Genomic DNA, 14,873 nt, shown 5'->3' on the forward strand with positions numbered 1-14,873 from the left:
ATCAGAAAAAGGCACCATTTAAAGTGATTTGGAGATAAAGCACAAAGACAGAGTGGACAAGATTTCCGAGGGCACTGTGCAAAGGCCAATATGAAGAATGCATTTTTGTTAAATCTTTGTCAATCTTTTTCTGATTGATATTTTGAAAGGCGCCTATGAGGCTCCTTTGGAAATCTCGTCCTCTACACCTTTTTTACCATAAGTGTTTTATCTCTTAAATCACTTTGAAATGTACTACGGTTGCGTTACCGTTGAAATGTTTAACTCCATAATGGATTTATTTTTATTTTTTAATACTGTCACAGTCGGACGAACACATCAATTAGCAAAACACACACTAATTGGATAATTATCGATTAAAACAATTGAAATAATGTCCAGCCGATTAATTGCTTTCATATAATAGCCAAGTTCGCCGAGACGTTGCTGCTGCCGTTGTTGATGTTAAGTATGGAATTTTAAACGTCTCAACTTTGAAAATGCTCTCTCAGGTGCAGCTGTTGCTGATGTAATTGACAATGTGGCAAATAGCAATAGCTGAACATATTTTGGTAACAAGTCTGTACAATGAAGTAGTGTAGGTATACCTCTAACCGATTGCGGTTTGTCATTCTTATGTTTTCTAGTAGTTCAGCTTTAAGACTACAACTGTCACTGTACGAAAGACCTTTAGCATAATAGATTAATAGCCGCCTTCAGAAATAGTTTCATCATCGTACAAACTAAAATAATCAGCGGTATGTTCAATCAGTCGGTAAGGATTTTTAATGAAACTGTTTACTTCTATTAAAATAATATTATTGTATTTGTTTTTTAACTAATTTGTTGTGAACCGATAAACTCTTGTTTACTAAATAATTTTCTTATTATGATTTATTCTAAGTGCGCCACACGCCGAACAGTATTTGGCCGTCGTTACCACATACTTTGAGTCGCATTGATGACATAACATGCCCGAATCCACCGTTAAAGAATCTGTCTGATCAGTCTCCTCGGTGAAACTGCAATAAAAAAAAAAACAATGATACCCGCTGAGTAATTGAGTGCGATTAAAAATGAAAAAAAAAAAATAAATGTCGAAGCACATCGTAACGCATAGCTTTGTCACAGTGCATTTTTTTTCTTCTAAATTTTACAAGAACGGAGCATTTGTATACAGTGCTATATCATTCAATTTTTTTTCATAATGAACTTGACACGGCCTCTAACTGCGAAAATGTCGACCTTTGCCTTCTGATATTCGTGTGTAGAAGGCTAAATTCTATTGCCAAAAAAAAATAAACATGCCCTTATCACATTATATTATATGCACTTTGCGCTGTATACATCATGTTGTTTTATTTAAATTTCAAACCGTTTAACTACTGGAATTGTGTGTCGCTACAATTGGCTGGTTATTTGATTTCAGTATTATGTCGGCAAATATATCATTTAAACCGTCACTTCCCGCAAACCGCACCGGTGATTATTATTTTATCTTAGGACCTTAGGAATTCATCCCATCGATTAAACGCAAAACGGGGTTTCCGTTTAATGCTAGTAGTAGAGGATTCCAATTAGCATATTACATTTGATAGATTTCAGCTAGTTTGCGGACCGGACGAGATTTAAATCCGGGTTAGTGTCTACCAGTACTATTAGTAACTTGGTCAAGTAAATCCAGGCATGTCTATTGGAATGGAAAATAATAATAAATGATCAAACCCTGACCCGATATCCGACTCGGTTCATTTCACTAAATACCTGCCCAATTAAAGCAATACATACGGGGTGTCATAGACGACAACGATTTCTGAGTTTACCAGGTTTAACAGCTAAAAACCACCAGGAGCTAGTAGCCTTCAGTGATTCTCACTCTCACACTCCCAATACCATGACTGGACTATAATACCAGGCTATTGCATACTATCCTCACTCAATTTTATTATCAATTGACAAAATGGCAGCGTAAGGAGATATCAATGTGTTTATAGCTTGTTAAATATTGGAGGAATGACAATTTGTCCATTGGACAATACCGAGTTGTTAAGTACACTAACCTACAGTCTGGTAGTTCCGGCTTCAATAGTACCGTCACGTTTCTATTTGATTTGTCGCATTTCCTCCAAGTCGGTATTCTAGACGATTTTTTCGAATTACTTGTCGTGCTCGAGTCGGGTAAACTCGGCTTTGGAGTGCATTCAGTATCTTGACAATCGTTTGTCCAATTCGGAAAAACAGTATTTAATTTTAAATTCGTCACGATCCGTTCGAATTGGTCGTCAAGGCTGAGACATGTGCTTATCGAATCGTTGTCAGGTTGGCTCTCGTCAGATTTACTTGGCAAGTTCTCGTTGGTCGTCGGATCAGCAGAACGAAGCTCTTCGTCGGGTACGTTATTATTCGTATCACAGTAATATGCTTTTGAAATATTATCATTACTGGCGATCCGTTCGGGTTGATCATCTGCACTGAGACATGTGCTTACCGATTCCACGTCGTGGTTTTGGCTCTCGTCGGATTCACTTGGCAAATCGTCGTTTTGTTCGTTGGAAAGGTCTTCAAATGCTAAAATATCTGTTTCCAACACCTCAACGTGGACGACTTCCATTGAATCGCTTTTACACTCAGCTTGCTTGCTCGGGGGGCCGTTCACATTGGACGCAGTACTTGTAGCAGCAGGCATTTTAGTAGTCTGACCAGTCAGCGGATTCGCCTTCTTCTGCTGTGACCTTTTGTCATTGTTCGAAACGGCAAGCGTCGCGGTAGATCTTTTGCTGGGTAACGATGTGACATTCGAAGGTCGAGCAAATGCCAACGGACGCCTTATGGGAGGAGGTTTACTATTGTTTCCATCAGTTGTAATTGCCGGCCTCTTGGAAACAGACCCCGTGTTGATTTTGGAAACGGTTTTCACCGTAGTCGTTTGATCTTTAATCTTTGGCTTGATTTGAGGTCGCGTTTTCGATTTGCTAACGTTGTGAATGCAGTTCTGGAACTCTCTGTCTTGGGACAGTCGGATTTTGCTTTGTTCGATCAACTTTTCCTGTTCGGATTTCGTACACTTAGTGGAGAGCTTTGTGTACGTTACAGTCGAGAAAGTCGGAGACGCCTCTGACTTTGGGCTTTGGTTTCTGTTGGTTATCTTTCGCAATGACTTTCCGACGGATATCGGTTTTCGCATTTCTTTACATTTCGTCAAACTCGACTTGGACTTTTTATTTTTAACCGCCGCCGATGGATTTCTTACTGGCAAATCGACCGGCTTGCCTTTGACTTTTTCTTCGGTTTTCGAGCAACTTATATTAGGGTTAGAATTTTTCGCGCATGTTTTCACCGCCGTACTTGGATTTGGCTTTGGAGTTGAACGAACCGTGGATTTTTTCCCAATATCGTTCAACTGTTGTCTGCTGAAATCCGTAGCAGTCATTTTCAATTGTACGTCGTCGATCCTTTCGCAGATCACCAAATCGTTTGACGGTTCAGACTCGTTCGAAGCGCGTACTCGTTGGTCGTTAGTTGAACTAAATGGATTCGATAAATGATCCCGAAATGGTTGATCGCGGTTGCAGTAGATGAACTCTACTTGTGCGCCAAAAAAATTTTGCTGGTCACCGGTTTTGGGTAGGATTTTGCATTGCACATGGCTCTCGTGCGATAGCATAACACGGACCGCGCTGTGGTTTAGAAGGTTTTCATATCACTAGGAAACAAAACAGTCCTGTGAGTGGACTCGCTTGTTAAGGACTTTAAACGAAAATTGGAATTCAATTATATAAGACGAGAAGAAAATTCGTGACATTTACACTTGTAACCGTAGACAGGTCAACGTGCTAAAATTTTGTTTTTTTTTTTGTTTTTAGTTTCACTGTTTACGTTTACTAAACCCCGTTACCAAGCAAAATAACCACAACTGAGTAAAAATGAAATTTTTAATTAAGTCCATTGGCAATGGGTCCAAACATGATGCAATGGCTGAACTTTGATACTTAAATAATTTATTTATAGAGCATTTACTTTATTGGCTAGCTCTAAGTGAACTAAAGTTGATCACACAAACCAACTGGACATTAGAAAGTTCAAAACTTGAGGTACCACGCGACTTTGTTTTTTAAATACAAGTAGAAAATAGTCACGAATGCATGATGAACTGGATAGGTGGCATTTATCGCTAGTCATACCTAGTTGATATTATTTGATTGTAGTCTACTACAGTGTGTGTTGCGGTGTTAAGAAACTATAATGTCGATATATTTTAGACAATGTTTAGAAAAAGTCATTATTGAACGCCGAGAAGACAAGAAATAATATTGAGTAATAATAAACACACTCTGAAGATTTAATTCGTAGACGCTCCGCGGGTCGCGATGACCTCATCTGATAAACAGTTATTATTTACATCATAATCGACTGTTGTAATTTACTTATGTGGTGCCCATCGCTACCGAAAAACGTGTATACACCTACCTATACTTTCAAAATACCGTCTTATTATCAACGCTATTTATTGTTTCTACAATAGTAATTATTATTGCAGGACCTACGACACACATAATATTATTAACGCGTTATATAATAAAATATCAGTGCCAATGCTTCGAGAAACAACACAATGCACAGTGCTTGTAAGTGTTGGAAAAGTTTTGCTCGCTCCAAAAGCTCGTCGGTCAAAAGTAATTTATTATGTTCTTGCCCAGCCAAAGTGAATCGCCTTTGCGCCTTTGTTGACTGCCTTTTTTTGTACTTACCTACCGGCGACCCTGAACTACTTGCGTTGTACGACAAATGTATTATCGAAATCGTTTTTCTTTATAGTTTTCTGAGCTGTATTAAAGTAAAGTAACCAAAAAATGTTTTAAAAAAAAGTAAAACAGTTAAGAATAATACAAACCGCAGTGTTTATAACGTAAATGATTAAAAATTAATTTTGAAAAAAATATCTTAAAACGAATTCATTACAACAAAAGTCATTTAATTTGCTAGGTGTTTGTGGGTCACCCTGTAAACCAGATACTAGGTAATATATGACTCACAGTGATAGAGCGAAGGTTCAAACGGCATTCAATACAAGATTCTTGTATTCGTATCAAATCACATTTAAATGTATCAATATCAACGTCGGTTAACACATTGATACACTAAGAAAACTCTAAAAAACGAAGAAAAAAAATGACCTGTTAGTTTTACTTTTCAAGTGTATAATTTAGTTACACTAAAAATTAGGATTGTTTATGGTTTTTTTGTGACGTATTTTTCTCCTAAAACTGTAAAATTGTATTGCAAAAATGATCAAGTCAACATGAGTATATTCTATAGCGGACAAATTGATTTGAAATGATATAATAAAAAAAAAATAGGTATCTTTTGTATAGTATACCTAGAGAAACTTTCCGCTCGAACAGACTCGAATAAAAAAGCAAGTGTCGTTTTTATATTTTATTTGGAACCTATTTGCAGCGGATAAGCGTGGCATGAAGTAAAAATAATAATAATAACGACTACCCACCCCGATGTTCATATATTATACAACAATATCGGGTAGCTGTACTTTTTTTTATATTGTCCGTCTCCAGGTCTGAAGGTTTAGATACGAAAAATAAACTAACACACACAAGAGTTTAGTGTGCTTTCCTTGGCACACCATATTGCGGTTTGCTTTTAAAATAATCAATAGCGCGAATACCGCAACAGGGTGTTTTTTTTTTAGGGCGGAAGACCAGACTACGTTTCACGACCAAACTATTACAAGAATTAACAAAAAAAATGTTAATCACAATATTATTATTCACCCAACGAGTACGGTAATTGCAGCACCGTACACATAAGTACACATACTTTTACCTGGCTTTTTCCATACTTTGAGTGTTCCTGTTCCATCTGTATAGTGTGTTGCGATCCACGAGGTGTGACAACAACAATAATTGCGGTGCTCTGGTGATGGCCTTGTCCAAATCACAACGATATAATTATTATTGTCTCCGTTTTTGTCTTTATAATAATAATTATTATTATTGCACCGACGACACAATTTAGACAATTGCACCGAACACCGGCTTCAGCTATTTTACGCCCATCGTTAAACAGCTAATATCATAACATTATGATGTTACTAATGTTCTTCAATCATTTTAATTTCCGCGGTTCCTTGTTTACGTTTAGGCTGACACTGTACCAACAAAGAGCTCGGCAGATAAAATAGGACAGTTATTGCTTGGCCAATAATAAGTTACCAATAAAAAATGAACGATAAATGTCTTATGACAAAATCAACTACACTTAAAGACTCCTGGTTATAATTTACTGTACTAATAGAAGTGTGTACAATATATAATATTGAAGGTTGCATCTTAAGGTGTTTATTGGTTCTTATGACGTTTTCGAAGATAGGTTGATGACATTAATTTAATATCCAATTTGTTTTATTATTATTATTTAAATATACGCTATAATATGTATTACCGTGCGGCAATCGCCTATCTATCTTGTTCTGTATTTAATTATAGAATATGTAGTATGAAATAGTTACCCTCGGTTTTGAAAATTTAAACCCATACAGGTGTATACTAGTGCACTGCGGGGGGTTGTGTTGGGTATTACTTTGGCTCTACCGAAATAATAAATTAAAACTATATTTAATGGACTTCCAGAACTTTCGCGTTGGCTGTGGTAACAAGGTCAATATTATAAATTTAAAAAGGCGTGGCGTTAGCGTTGGGAAATAATGAATTTTTCTCGCAAAAGCAGCTGTGGCAAAATTATAAAAAAAAAAACTATTTCGTATACAGCTGTGGTACGAAGAAAGTGCGCGTACAGGGTGATTCGCTTCAGGACAAGACACTAGTTTTCTTATAAAACATTGGCAAGTTGTTTTCCTTTCGGGCAGACACTTTAGTCTATATTACGTTGTTTTAACACAGCAGTGCGCATTATTCAATTGTTTATCTTATTTATTTTCTTTCAGTCCTAATCTCTAACCTAACCTAACCTTTGGACGGGCGATGGAGTGCGGTAGAAATACACTTTCCTTCTGTGCTAAATTTTAAACTTAAAGTATTTATCCAAAAACTGGTAGACATTTTTCAGCAAATTATTGGTTATTTAAAAAAAAATGTTAATTAGCTACTACCATTCGAGTTTTTTTATGTCGATAGAGCTCTGGTCGGTGGTTAGAGTGCCATGCCGGTTTGGCAGAGAAAAATGTGTCTCGGTTGATTTTTAATTTGTGTAGTGTGTACATAACATTATCTTATTGCATGTCAGATTGTCCGAAGAATGTGCGCATGCAATGTAAGTATAATATTCATTCTGTTGTCTGGTAGGTATGCCGGACTGATACGTTATGACAATTCGTGTGTACACCACAAGGTCACGCGTTCATTTTTTAGTTCTTGCACGGTAAAAAAGTTATACATATACTGATATATTGCACATAGGTGTAATAACATAATAGTATTATCTACTATGTTTTGTAGGTACGTATACTTTTGCCTTTATCGCGGTACCTATACATGCCAAAAATGTCTCTTAAAAAAAAAACGCCAAACACTCATTTTGTGTGACAAAACAAAATCCCAAACGATTGACGTGGATTGTCCAAAAATTATTGTTTTCTTTTGTTTCTTTTTAACTAAGAATAGCGATTATACCGACCCGAGTACGCTGTTTTCCACATTCGGTTTCATATACGTTAACCTCGACAAAAATAAACCAAAGTTCTGGTTGTGTAAATAAAGAAATTAGGTAATATTATCGTTTTCTAGAAATTCGATTGGAATTTACTCGATCGCTTATATAATTTAAAAAAACATCGTATTTTTTTTTCCTTAAATGATTAATGAAGTAAAAGATTTTGCCTCGTAATATGCCTATAAATAATATATTATTATATAACATGATAATTATTTATCTGTAACCATTGGCATTTTTTTCAATTTATTAAAAAACTATGTTAATTAGTTAAATTTTTCTTGTAAAAGTAGCATGTTTAGACATGTAACGAGATAAAGAATCGTTGGTGTTGTTTAAAAAAAAAAAAACGCACACTAATTAAAAATGAAAACAAATAGTTTGCTTGATATATTGATGTGTTTTATTTATATTTTATACATTGATAGCTGTGTTTTTGTTTTACTATAGAAATTACTAATAATCTTATCTTTGGAAATGGGTTTCGGTAAACAAAAACAATTTTTTGACCCTCAACTTGGCAAAGACTAATTTTTAAATGGCAAAAATATAATTAAAATAATATTACTTTTTAGATTAGCCACGGAATGTTATGTATAAAATATATATGCACCTTTAAAAGTACAACGCTATGTTAAGGGTTACAATTATAAAGTATTTTCTTTTTTTAAGTCGATTAGAGATTATTAACCTACTTATAAACTAAAGCTACTTATAACTATTTCTTGCTTAAAACGAAAAGTGCATTGGCAAATTACTACTTTATTAATATTATGCTTTATGGTCTTGTCATAATTATTGTTGTACGCATATTTAAATATCACAATATTAGATGTACAAGCCATTTTATTGAACCTTTTATTATTTTTCCTTTTGCAAATGGAATAAAGACTTAAAAAATTGCCTTTAACGAACCCCTTCATAAATATTATGTGTGACGTTCATTTACAACATAAATATGTAGACTTTCTTAACAATATTATTCTACCTGTTTCTTGTATTGAACTCTACGGTTATGTGACCTCAACCCTATTGAATTGTATTATTTTCCCCCAAATTATATATACCACATCAGTTTTTTTTTGGGGGGGGGGATTTATTTTTCATCAAGAGTTGGTTTTTATATTTTCACTTGACCGAGTAAACATTATTAACAATACGGCCTTTACTATATTTTAAATAACAAAGGAAAATAGTGGTAAAGGGTCGGTGAAATGTCGCCCTTTCGCCGAAACCGACGACACTGTCCAAACAAATGTTTTTTTAATAACCAAAAATGCAATATTATAAACGGTTTTTTAAGGACACTTGCATCAGCTCAAGGTTTACAATTTACACCACAGCGGGGTGTTTATTGCAAGTGCGGTAAAGTTGCCTGTTCCAGAGGTTAGCTGTAATAATATTATTATTATTATTGTACCGTAATCCAGAAGATGATGTAGCTGATGTCGATGAACGGGGCGGCATTGTTGCCTCAAAGTCATTTCTAAAACAATATTACCTACTACTGTTACATAAGGAAATGATGGGCATTCTGAACATGGCTACTCAACAGTAGTAATGATAATAAACATTGAATGGGTTAAATTCCAACATTCGCTCTCATCCGACCGGTTTAGGTTTCCTGTATCAGATGCAAAACCGACTATAGTCATTAAAATTAAATTTAAAAAAAAAACACACACACGCATCCAATTAGTGCCAATGTCCAATAATGTGCAATATTGAATAATATTACATCAATATTATATAATTATCACTCGTTATCAATAAATGCATGTTTACTAATGGACCGTGTGTTGTTGATGTACATAACATTAATCATGTATTTTGTTGAGAACCAAAAACGTCTCGAAGGTTAGAGCCGACGAAGAACAGACAGAGACAAACATGTCAATTAATAAAATGTCTACAATTTTAACACAAACGACCGGTCAAGTCCACATCAGACCGACACCTACGTCATGCCTGTGTGGTGTGGGCGAAGTAACAGTTCAATTTTCTTTTAAGCTCGTTATTTACATATTATTATGTCTTGTCTTTGTGCGACACGAGCACCAAACAATCGCATCGTCGTCGACAAACTAGAAGAATAATAATTATTGTCATAAAATTTTAAGAAAAAAAAATATTCGCCATTATGAGATTAACGTCTCTGAAATTGTGCAAAATCTTGTTTGGCTCGATCAAACTACAGTCGAAAAAAAAAAATACGGGAAGACTATAACTAGATTTTTTATTACAGTACAGGTTTGTCTCGAATTTTTTTTTTTTTTGATACCTATTTAAGACGGCGCAACGACCGACCTTGATAACAATTATTACTATATAGCGTGATAATATGCGTTTTAGACGGTGTGCTGCTGACAAACGGCCGAGGTCTCTTGGGGGTCATTAAAACAAACATTTGAATTTCCAATAAGACACCAAGTGCCCCATTCGATACTGAGACATTGGCAGTATATTGTGTTTCTTAAACGGTAATTGAATTGATGCGTTGGAACATATTTTGTTTGCGGTAAGGCTCTCATAATAATAGGTAGGACATACTTGCATTTTCTATATGTACCTATGCCGGTAATGATAGAATAATTAACAAGCTGGGTACGATGAAACAGCACATTGTTCGACAATACTAATATAAAATTATTATCGTTTTTTTAAATGTTTTTTGTGTGTGTGTACTGTGTACTGTGTTATATATCACTTTCTTTTCGAACATCTTGACACTAAGCGAAATCCATACTCACTTTTGTTGTTCGCCTTTGTTTGTTTACATATTCTATCCACACTATCCAACACCTATATTATATGGCTGCAGTTGTTTTTCTATTACTCATACTGGTATTGTTATTGTTTCACGAACAAATTAAAAACTTGTTTTTAAAAAAAAAAAATTATTAAAACTCGAGTGGGGCTACTATTGTATTTACACTACTTACACGATTTGCGGATACTCCAACTTGAGTAGCTCGACTTGTCTGCCAAAGACTTGTTTTTATTTAAAATAATTTTGATAAAACATAGTACATAATTAGCAAAACATTATTGTGATAACATATTCATACAATTACTTGACAATCAATGAGAATTACAATTATTACACAATGTCATAAAACGGTGCACACAATAATTTCTTAAGAATTCAAGTTAAAATACAAACAGTCACATTGATTGATTTTCTGTCGCAATAATTGTAGAAAAATGTGTGCGGTATTCTACAAATTTGACTACTTAATAATGATCTTAATATCATGTTATTCACAAACACCAAACAGTGTAAACTAATGGGGCTTTTTTTTTAACCTTTGCTTAAATTTGAAAATAAATATGCATAATCCATCAACTGGCACGCCCTAGACAGACTTAAACTCAATAGTTGTTAATCAAACTATTATTACAGTTAGATTCCTCGCTTAGATGTAATATTCCTATAAGAAATCGATTGGAACGTTCTGTGCGCTTTGGATAATTTGTGTATTTTTATTATAATATTCCAGAAAAATATACATTTAAAATGATTAGACTTAGACCGACTTTTACAAATTGATCTCTAAACTAATACATCTCTTTTCTAAACTATTTGCTTCCTTTAGACAATCTTGTAGTGGACAAAATATGCTAGCCACAAAAGGAAGAGGTTAGGTTACTCATTTCCTGTAATATTTCATTACCTCGATCACTATTGATTTGCATTTCAACCGAAACGAATTGACAATTATTTGCGTTTCATCTGATTTATTTTTTTCTCAGCTGGTGTAGTGTGTAAATATATTATTATTACTATTATAGCGACGGTCGGCCCAAAAAGGGATGAATGTCTACTACAGTACTGCGACCAACCGAATAACCGTACAGAATTCGATATTGCTAAATTTGTATTATGCATATATTATATTATTATTATTATCATTTTCGGAATTAACATAAAGCAGCTCATCAATAATTCATATGTAGGTACACAATTCGCAATGCGTCGGCTCTGCACAAAAAACCAATTTTATTTTTTCACCGGAAACTTTAAAATTTCGCCTAATTTATTACCATCTGATGGGTCGATTAAATTTGTAAAATATTCGTTTTAATTCAGCCTAAAGATTTTTTTAAAAGTTGTAAACGCGTTTTGTATAAAAAACAAAACCGAATAATTGTGGAATTCCCCTCGTCTCATCTGTTCCTAAACGCTTACAAATCAATTTGGGCTCGACCGAACCGAATTCGACCAACACAATTGAGATGTCGAGAGTACGTTTTTCGAATAAAGCAAAAAAAAATATACATATATGTACTTACCTAAATGCGCATGTGCCTAACCTACTGAACGACATCGTCCTGACGTATTTGACTATTACTTGCACGTCATCCCAACGAGTGGTGTTAGGACCGTGACCGGTTGTGTAATAACAGATAGGTAGATAATATAATTTTTCTCAAATCAATTTGCACACCGTTCGACCGCGAAAAGCTTGGATGGGGCCAAAACCGTGGGGGGGGGGTTTACTTGCGTAATGAACATCATTTGGGCTTTTATTCTACCCACAGGAGAGATCTCCATTGGAAAAGAAAGAAATCTCGACCAAAGTTAAACGGAGGGTGGAAAAACAATTGTTTTTTTTTTTTTTAATACTGTTTTATATAATGTTCTGCATTTAAATTATCAAAAAATGCATGTAAAGTTTTTTTAAAATAAACACAATTCTGAACTCACCAAATGATAGAATCTAATTTTGACTGTCTTAAGCCCTTTGAGGTAACGTCCCCTAGTCGGGTCTTAGCTTCCCTAAGCTTACACACATAATTAGGACTTTATAAATTGTATTTTTCCACTCTGATATTTTTACTAATAGTTAAATGTGTGTATTTACTAGTGTTTGTAGGATTATTTTAAGTGTATAAATTATAGAAATTGGTCGACTGGTGGCGAGCAGTTAAAAACTCAAATAAAAAGGCACCTATGCGAATACTGAATTAAAGATATATATCTCTCTATAGCTAGATAATATACCAATTCTACAATATTTAGCTATTGCTAAGTGTAGAGTCTCGATGGAATATTTAAGATTTCACGAGCTCTAAAATATATTTAAACGTTAATAATGTAGGTATTAGATACACGTTGAAACAGCAGAGACTATTGATAGATCATTTTTTTTTAATTATTATCTTTGTTTTTTTCATTCGAACACGAGATTATGTTACAGCTATTGATTTTAGTCGTATCACGGTACAGGGTTAAACGACAGCCTGATTGGCATACACAATATATGTATATATTTTTTTAACCTATCAATAAAAAACGATGACTTTCTTATCCAATTAATATGTAACAATTTAAAACGCGCAATTTTTTTTCACTTACAACGGGGTCAGCGCAAGTTTGTCGATTAATAGTTATTAATTTTCTATTTTTAAACATATTTAATCGCGTTTGAATATTTACTCTAGTTAAACAAACGAATAGCTTTTTTTTCTTCTTTTAATTAAAAACCGTTCAATATACCATCGAAACTTCATTATCGAATTTTACTTCAATCGGAACGTTAGTAATTAGTAAACTAATGTAGTTACCAAACAGGTTATGTATATTCTTTAAGTGTTATATAATTTTTTTTTTTTTACAACGACTTACAAAATACAGAACTCCGGATTAAACTCACAGCAACGGTGAGCATACTACATTAGTTTTAATTATTTATTATTTGCAATTGACGGATTGAAACATTTTGTTTTTTTATTAAATCACACATTTTGTTTTCTGAGTTTTTGTTTCCTGTACGACGCTTTTTTTTAAAATTTTTTTTTTTTAAGCACGTTAATATAATATTGAATACAAATGTTACACTTCATACACAGAACATAGGCACAACTACAATACAAAAGGGTGCCTAGGGAAATCTGTAAGACTGTCCAGTCTGTCATTGAAACACCAAGCAAAAATCATTATTTTTCTTAAAGCAGAAAACGAACGTTCAAAAAACAGGGCACAACCACTTAGTTAATTTGTATTAATTAAGTAGTTTTAGGGGAAACATAAAAAAATAGATAAAAATGTGGTTGCAGCCAAAAACCGCACACTTATAATTTCAATCCCAAAAAGGTAGGTAGACAAAAACCGCACACTTAATCAGTTGCTAGGTAGGTAAATTATACAGCCAAATACCGCACACTTATATTGGGTAAAAAAAAGGTACAACGTACAAGAGGTACGTAATAAATGTAAGGCTTCTAATGACATTCATGAGACACTTGAGACTCAATTTTAATTAAATTGGGTTTATTTTTTAAGAACACTTGTTTAAATGTTGGGAAGAATTTTTAGAGAGATTTTTTAAGAATTTTTAAGGACGGAGATCGTTTGAACTTTCTTAAAAACGTCGGTAATCAAGTACAGCCAAAAAAATTTTGATCATTTTTTTAAAAATTTTTATTAAATTAAATTAATTAAAATTTTTCAATACATAAGTTGTACCTAAAAAATGTTCTTTGAATAAATATTAAATCATAGTTTATACATCATTATAAAATGTGCGGTTTTTGGATACAGCAATTTTAAAAAGTATGCGGTTTTAACCTTATAAATGTGTGCGGTTTTTGGAGTCAACGAAAAATGTCTTATTTTAAATCTGTTATCTTTGTTTATTTTTTTTTATGCTACAAACAAATATTCTACACAGTTTTTTTAAATTTATTTTTTACATATTACTCAAGTTTAAAAAAATACAGGTAATAAGTCCATAATTAAACAAAGAAAATGTATTTCCTTATTCACTAATAACTTTATTCGCGTGTATGTTAAATAAAAAATGCCCATCTCCGCCCTTATACGGAATTGCAAGAAAACTTCTTTGGGACGTTTTAAAGGGACAATTAAAATATACAATAATAATCCACCGACAATGTCTGGTATAGTAATCGTCTGTGGATTTCCTTCCTATAAACCTTCCAATGTCACAGTTGTGCACGCTGTACGCGTCCAGTCAGGTGACTCATACCTACCTATACCGTTTTGGCAGTTTAATTATTATTATTTTTGATTGACTGGTTTTGAAATTAACTATTTCCATGACTCACGTGCCGTTTAATATGTGACCGTGGAAACGTACAAGTCATATCCATATTATTTAGTATACTTACACGTTTACGGTTTCACATTTTCTACATTTTCTTCTGGACAATAATAATAGGTACTTATGTGACTAGGTTTTTCA

General features: G+C 33.8%; 1 protein-coding gene across 5 annotated transcripts in view; it reads left to right on the forward strand.

Moving 5' to 3' along the window:
* LOC126839479 (trehalase) overlaps nucleotides 1-14,873 on the forward strand; it is an 87,019-nt gene that overhangs the window by 24,132 nt on the left and 48,014 nt on the right. For 2 of the 5 annotated variants that reach the window (XM_050574793.1, XM_050574796.1), the window contains exon 1: nucleotides 13,198-13,329. The exons of the other annotated variants lie outside the window; for them this stretch is intronic. The gene's annotated coding sequence lies outside the window, so the exon portion shown is untranslated. Of the gene's footprint in view, nucleotides 1-13,197; nucleotides 13,330-14,873 lie in introns of those variants that run through there. 5 annotated transcript variants of the gene reach the window in all.

Source organism: Adelges cooleyi, unplaced genomic scaffold, assembly GCF_023614345.1.
Source record: "Adelges cooleyi isolate 19-005CV unplaced genomic scaffold, UGA_ACOO_1.1 ACOO_flye_CR_arks_rails_tigmint_CR_PRNA_306, whole genome shotgun sequence".
Classification (NCBI taxonomy): Eukaryota; Metazoa; Arthropoda; class Insecta; order Hemiptera; family Adelgidae; genus Adelges; species Adelges cooleyi.